The 7,863-nt window shown below is 40.1% G+C and overlaps 1 long non-coding RNA gene across 1 annotated transcript; it reads right to left on the reverse strand.

Moving 5' to 3' along the window:
- Positions 1–735: 735 nt before the first annotated feature.
- Positions 736–1,433, reverse strand: LOC5574487. Its single transcript, XR_002498911.1, has 2 exons — positions 1,324–1,433; positions 736–1,263 (listed from the first exon to the last, which is right to left on the reverse strand). It is a non-coding gene; the product is annotated as an uncharacterized LOC5574487 (long non-coding RNA).
- Positions 1,434–7,863: the final 6,430 nt, after the last annotated feature.

A 7,863-nucleotide genomic window follows, 5' to 3' on the forward strand; every position in this document is an offset into this window, starting at 1 on the left:
TTGGTAATCAAATCATGTTTCTTCGGTTATAATGATAAACGATCTTTCTGACGTTAACATCAGATACTGACGGATTTACAACGGGTTTAAGACGGCATGCGCGTGAGTGACTAGTTTCGCGTGATAATTACAAGCGTGAAATTTGGTTGGAGTTTTAGGATTGAGATTTGAATATGAGTCAACCAGCACTGAGGAAGACGGATCCTATTCTTGGCACTTTTGATTCACTTCGGCAGGGAGTTCTTAAAGCTTCTTCCATACCAATATTAAAAACTCTCTAGAAACTCAACTTAGAAGTTATTGGTTTGTTATTTCAATAGTTAAGCATAATGGAGTTATTATTTTCTATTATTCACGGAGAAAAAAGATTGGTAAACACAACAAAATATTAGGTTGTTTCAACCAAATTTACGTATTAAAATTTACACAAACAAATTTACACAAACAAATTTACACTTTACTTTAACCAACCATCAAGTTCAACACAAACTAGAAATGTAGGTAATTTTTTATATTGATTTGAACTTTATTTCAACAAATATATGTTAACAACAAACAAAATATTGGTTGTTTGATTATGACAGCTGAAAAATTCTAGGTAAATTCAAACAAATCCTTAAATTTGTTTCAACCAAATTTTAGTTTGATTCAAACTAAACGGTTGTTTGAAATAAATAAGGATACGTTTGAATCAACTATGGATATTGTTTGATTTAACTAATAAGATGGTTGAAATTAAATGAGGATTTGTATTACCTCTGAAGCATTTCATGTTTTATTTCTATACAATGAAACTGTCGATAACCACAAAACTGGATTATTTATTTAAAAAATCTATATAGACAGTTGAATATCTTTAACTTCTGGAACTGATCACATTACTGATCGAAAGTATTTTTGCGCGACTAGAGGATTCTACCGGAAACTCGTAGATGACGTGATTGATCCATGATGACGTAGATGACGTAGATTCCATGATCCGGCACATTCCGCAGCAATGGTAGGCTGTAGGTTTTGTCACCGAAGGATACTATAAAGGTGTTCAACTTTGATAGGTCTGGTCCAACAACGATCACCAGTGGACATTGTGGCATTCCTCTAGTCTCAGAACGTGAAGTGTGGTGAACTTTAACTTTTGACTGTAGATCGATTATGCTCTGTACCCAGTAGACAAAGCTGTTACGATTTTCAATGTAACTGGGTTTCCAATTTCCTTTGTCCGTCAGGTTCAGTACAGCACAGGGTAAGATGTATGGCAGCAATCTTTAACAAAATAATACAACTGAGTTAGTTTGTTAGTTAATTGAATATTAAACTATTTACCTTCACTTAGTTCACCTTCCAGTTGATTTAGAATAGTTTTGCCGCTTTTATCGCTCACATCGGCATGAGAATAGGTTTGAGCGATTCGATGATAGAACTCCATTTTTTGAATAATGCGGAGCTTTTGGTCGGGAACTTTGTATCGAAATCAATTTGTCCCAGTTGGTATCCGTCGGGACTGCGCAGTGTACTTGAAGTTTTGTTGTAATTTAATAGTAAAAACTGCCTCGATGCAGTTGGATTTTTTCACTCACGGACCGACGAGTTGAACGAGTTGAAGAATTGAACACAGAGTGTCGAACAAAACAAAACGTAATAAAAAAACCGACATCGCGGTTGACAGCGTTATGAACAAACTAAACAACTAGTTTGTTTTGAACTATTTTTAAGGTTGGTATTCACCCAACCAAAAAATCAGTTTACTTGTACCGAAAGTTTTGATTTGATTCAACCTAAGATTACAGTTTATGTTTTTCAAAACAAACTGTTTTCTTCAATATAATTTTTGTTAAATACAAACTAGTTTTTGGTTGAATATAGCAACGTTCTTAGTTTGAAACAACTAAGATACAATTAAAAACAAATGTTTATTTCAGGTGAAAATTACCCAAAAAAAAAGTTTGCTTTAACCTATACAGCAAGGTTGAAACAAATAATTTTCCATTTGAAAACAACCATTTTCGTAGTTTGAATTTCAACCAAATTTTTAGTTGTTTCAAACTAGCTTCATTTCTCTCCGTGTTCTTCTTCTAGGCAGAGCGTCCATACTGGGATTGAGCCTGCTTCTCAGCTTAGTGTTCTTAAGAGCACTTCCACCGGTATTAACTGAGAGCTTTCTTAGCCAAAGTTGTCATTTTCGCATTCGTATATTGTGTGGCAGGTACGATGATACTCTATGCCCAGGGAAGTCAAGAAAATTTATGTTACGAAAAGATCCTGGACCGACCGGGAATCGGACCCAGACACATTCAGCATGACTTTGCTCTGTAGCTGCGGACTCTAACCACTCGACTAAGGAAGGCCTCTAGTGGTTCTGTAGAAGATTCTGGGAGTTACGTCAATTCAAATGGTCAATTCAAATAAATTATACACATCAACATTTATAGAATTTCATGAATAATTTATCACAGATATTTCGAGATGAAAATTATAAATTGATGGTATACAAACCTATTCAGAACAACATCTTTTTTGCTGTTAAATTCTTCAATGCATTGCTAATTTAAAAATAACTTTCCGTTTTATGATTGAACAGCATGCTACCGCAGCTTTCACTTGACTGATTTTCACAAAGCACCATCGGTTGGCTACGTTGATATTTTGAAAACACGCTGATGACTGTTGTTTTTTGTCGATTTCCATGACTTTATTTGCTACCAGCATACTTTGATAAAAAGGATTTATTCAATTACAAAATGATTCTCAAGCCTGCGGTTGAACTTTAGCAGCTGTGGTAGATTTCTGCCACTACCGTAGAACGGAAAATTCTCAAAATATCCGCAATATAATAATCGTTACCAGGAAGGGAGGCAAAGATACTACACACAATATATGAAACAAAGTTTTTTTTCTACAAACTAAAAATTTAAGGCTCCCCCAAATCTACCCGACTTTTTACGGCGACAGCGACAAAAAATAATCGCGATTTCGTTGTTTTGTCGCTGCAAGCACTCTTCTATGAAACCATCTTGACTAACACGACGCGAATCGCTGCGAAATCGTGTCGCTGGGGGAGCCTTAATTCCAGTTTGCCATCGACAATCAAGGCACACTTGATGTAAATCGCTAGTTTTCTTTTGCTGTGTACCTTCTATTCTTCCGAACAAATATGGAAAAGGGCCAAAGTTTTCTATGCATTTAATTTTCATTTTTGTTGGAAAAAGATGCGCATTTAAATACTTTATATTCAATCGGAATATAAGGTGCTCTCGTGACATTACTTTTGAATTGGCATGAATTGATTCTCATTCGATTTTAATGAACCTTTAATGAAATGCAAAAATTTGTTTCGATCAATTACACGTTTCAATCATGTTTGTCTATTGTTTAAGATCCCAGCTCACAGTAACAGTTTATGGCAGCAGAATATTGGCTCACTTTGACGTACAGAAATTTTGTATCGGTTTCTCTTTCCCAGGTCCTTACGACTTGACTTATATGGAAATATTTCAGAGGATTTCTTTATCATCTGGCACGGTAAATTGCTGGACATGGCGTACCTGCAGGAATAAAATAGACCCCTTTGTGCGGTCCTTAGGCTCTTGCCCAGCAACTTCTATCCCTACCTCCTCGTGGTACTGGCCAGGGTACGAGTAACCTTGGGGAAGATCGGGTAACCAACCCCCAGTGGGAACTCTGGTCGTATGCTGACAGGGAAGGGGGGGTTTGCTTTTGCTTTAGCTTCTGCAAACCTTGAGCGTCTGTACTCCATGTTAGGAGCGGCTCACAACAGCGTCTGTTCTCCATGTCAGAGAAGGACTCTTAGCTAAACTGCGCACTATGGTCCTCCGGAAATCTAGGGGGTTGGTGTCAGGCCCTGCAAGCCAACCGTTAAAACACATCAGCACAGGAACGCCAACGAGAGAATACGGACCGGAATAATCGGCAAAGACCGCAGCGACGGAAATGGACTAGCGATTGGAAACTCGGTACGTGGAACTGCAAATCTCTCAACTTCATCGGAAGCATACGCATACTCTCCGATGTACTGAAGATCCGCGGTTTCGGCATCGTAGCGCTGCAAGAGGTGTGCTGAACAGGTTCGATGGTGCGAACGGTTAGAGGTAATCTACCATCTACCAGAGCTGCGGCAACACACGTGAGCTGGGAACAGCTTTTAAAGTGATGGGTGATATGCAAAGGCGCGTGATCGGGTGGTGGCCGATCAACGGAAGAATGTGCAAGTTAAGAATCAAAGGCCGATTCTTCAACTTCAGCATAATCAACGTGCATAGCCCACACTCCGGAAGCACTGATGATGACAAGGACGCATTTTACGTGCAGCTCGAACGCGAGCACGACAGCTGCCCAAGCCACGATGTCAAAATCATCATAGGGGACGATTGGAAAGTTCAGTGCCCACCGGCTGACGAACGAGAACGGCATACGACTGATAGATTTTGCCACCTCCAAGAACATGGCCATTCGTAGCACCTATTTCCAGCACAGCCTCCCGTATCGGTACACCTGGAGATCACCTCAGTAGACAGAATCGCAAATCGACCACGTTTTGATCGATGGACGGCACTATTACCGATATTACCGACATCAGAACCTTTCGTGGCGCTAACATTGACTTCGACCACTACCTGTTGATGGTGAAAATGCGCCCAAAACTATCCGTCATCAACGATGTACGGTACCGACACCCGCCTCGGAACAATCTAGCGTGACTGAAACAACCGGATGCCGCAAATGCGTACGCGCAGCGAGGCAGCGTTGCCGGATGAGGGCGAACTCGATAGAGCCCCTCTTGTGGACTGCTGGAGGACAGTCAAAGCAGCCATTAACGACGCTGCCGAAAGCATTGTCGATGATAGATTGGGTTTTCAGTCTTAACAAAATTAAAAACTGTTATTTTATTTTGTCCAACGTTTCGGTCCCCAAACGTCCCCAAACCTTCATAAGGTACTCAATTGATACACTGGACAAACGAACTGTTACAATTGAGTCCATGAGGAAGGTCCCAAACGGACCGAAACGTTGGACAAAATAAAATAACAGTTTTAAATTTTGTCAAGACTGAAAAGCCAATCTATCATCAACAAGGAACTACAGTCGAACCACCAACGAAAGCATTGTCTGATATGTGGAACGGAGCTCAAGAAACGATTGGTTCGACGAGGAGTGCCAGGAGGTTTTAGGGGAGAAGAATGCAGCGCGGGATGCAATGCTGCAGCATGGTACGCGACAAAATGTGGAACGATACAGAAACAGTAAACCCGCCTATTCCGGGACAAAAAGCGCCATCTGGAAGAGGTGGAATGCCTTGAGATGGAGTTTCTGTACCGTTCTCAAGAAACGCGGAAGTTCTATCAGAAGCTCAACACATCCCGCAAATGCTTTGTGCCACGAGCTGAAATGTGCCGGGATAAGGATGGGAGCATCTTGACGGACGGACGCGAGGTGATCGAAAGGTGGGAGCAGCACTACGATGAACACCTGAATGGCGCAGAGAACACAGGCGCAGAAGGTCAAGACAGCGAAGGCGATGGCTACGTCAGAACAGCGGACAGTGGAAACCAATTAGCTCCCACGATGGGGGAAGTTAAGGATGCCATTCAGCAGCTCAGGAACAACAAGGCCTCTTGCAAGGATGGTATCGGAGCCGAACTCATCTAGATGGGCAGGTTGGCTGCTTGTTTGCATCGGATGATAGTCAGAATCTGGGGAATGGAACAGCTACCGGAGGAGTGGAAGCAAGGCGTTACATGTCCTATCTACAAAATGGGTGACAAACTGGAGTTTGAAAATTATCGTGCAACCACTATCCTAAACGCCGCCTACAAAGTGTCTCTTCTGTCGTCTTCTTCTTCTTTCTGGCGTGACGTCCCCACTGGGACAGAGCCTGCTTCTCAGCTCAGTGTTCTTATGAGCACTTCCTCAGTTATTAACTGAGAGCTTACTATGCCAATGACCATTTTTTTGCATACGTATATCGTGTGGCAGGTACGATGATACTTTATGCCATGGGAAGTCGAGAAAATTTCCAACCCGGAAAGATCCTCGACCGGTGGAATTTGAACACACGACCCTGCGCGTTTACCGCTACGGCTATCTGGGCCCCTCTTCTGTCGTCTATCACCTATAGCAAACGAGTTCGTAGGAAGTTATCAAGCAGGTTTTATCAACGGCCGCTCGACATCGGACCAGATCATTTCTGTGCGGCAAATCCTCCAGAAATGCCGTGAATACCAGGTCCCTACGCACCATTTGTTCATCGATTTCAAGGCGGCATACGACAGTATTGACCGTGTAGAGCGATGGAAGATCATGGACGAGAAAAGCTTTCCCGGGAAGCTCACAAGTTTGATTAGAGCAACGATGGACAGTGTGTAAAACTGCGTGAAGATCTCTGGCGAACACTCCAGTTTGTTCGAGTTTCGGCGGGGACTACGACAAGGTGATGGACTTTCGTGCGTATTCCCGGGTAGAGGTGAATAACAAAATAATGGTAAAATAAGAACAAATTTTGCAATCATATCTGGTTTAACCATTATTATGTTATTAATGTAAAACATAAATATCTCATCAATAGCAAAACATACAATCATAGCAAAATTTGTCATTGGTATGTTATACTTGAAAGTCATGTAATAGCTAATAAATAACAAAATATACTATCATGGTAAAATTTGTTTTGTGCAAAAATACTAAAAAAAATTAATTATCTAAAGAATAACAAACATCGCCATCACAGTAAAATATGTCATTATTTTGATATTTCAAAACTTTATTCAAATAATTCATGAGAACAAACCAACATCAAATTTTGCCATAATAGCTCATTTTACAATTCGTATGATATTCATTGAAGATTGAAAAAGCATATGTTTTTTGCAGGAAAGCAATAAGTTTATTTTTCAATCATGCTAATTTTAGATATTAAAGTCAAAGAACTAAAATTACCATTATTTTGATCTACTCGTGAATAGCTTATTTAGTTATTATTTTGTTAGCAATATCTAAATAATAACATATTTTGTTATTTACGGTTGCTTATATTTTTGCTATTATTTTGTTATTACAATGGCAAAATATGATATTATTTAGTTTTTATGCCATATAAACTTAGTTATTATTTTTGTTATTTTATCTCTTATTTCAAACAAACAAAGAACACATTTTGCTATTCAAATATTCTATTTTAATAGTAAGTTTTGTTATTATTTTACAATTCTCCTCTACCCGGGTTGTTCAATATTGCGCTTTAAGGTGTCATGCGGAGAGCCAGACTTAACAGTCGAGGCACGATTTTCACGAGATCCGGACAATTTGTTTGCTTCGCGGATGACATGGATATTATTGGGAGAAAATTTGAAACGGTGGCAGATTTGTACTCCCGCCCTAAACGCGAAGCAACATGAGTCAGGCTAATGGTGAATGCGTCGAAAATAAAGTACAAGCTGGTTGGTGGAACTGACCGCGACAGGGCCCGCCTAGGAAGCAGGGTCACAATGGCCGGCTTGTGACCCTACTCGTATTTTCAAAGGCACTAAACTGGAGAAGTATTTGGCAAACGTTCCTTATTTTCTTTTTTTTTTCTGCCAGTGCTCAAAGCCAAAATAGAAAGTGCACTGTTGTTGGATGCTTCCTTCGCAAGAATAGTGCCTTTGAAGTTTTAGTGCAATCTTAGAAGTTAGATTCAAAACTGTTTCGCCTTAATTTTGTTGTTGTTTGTCAAAGTAAGGGTCTCTAATAGGATTTTTTCAGATGTAGCAGATTCCCGGTGGCCACAGTGACCAAATCTGAATTTCCGGGAGGGTTTCTGAAACTAGACATGTGTGCCTTTCATTTTATTCATTTCATTCATTTTTGAAG

This window comes from Aedes aegypti, chromosome 1, assembly GCF_002204515.2.
Source record: "Aedes aegypti strain LVP_AGWG chromosome 1, AaegL5.0 Primary Assembly, whole genome shotgun sequence".
NCBI classification, from domain to species: Eukaryota; Metazoa; Arthropoda; class Insecta; order Diptera; family Culicidae; genus Aedes; species Aedes aegypti.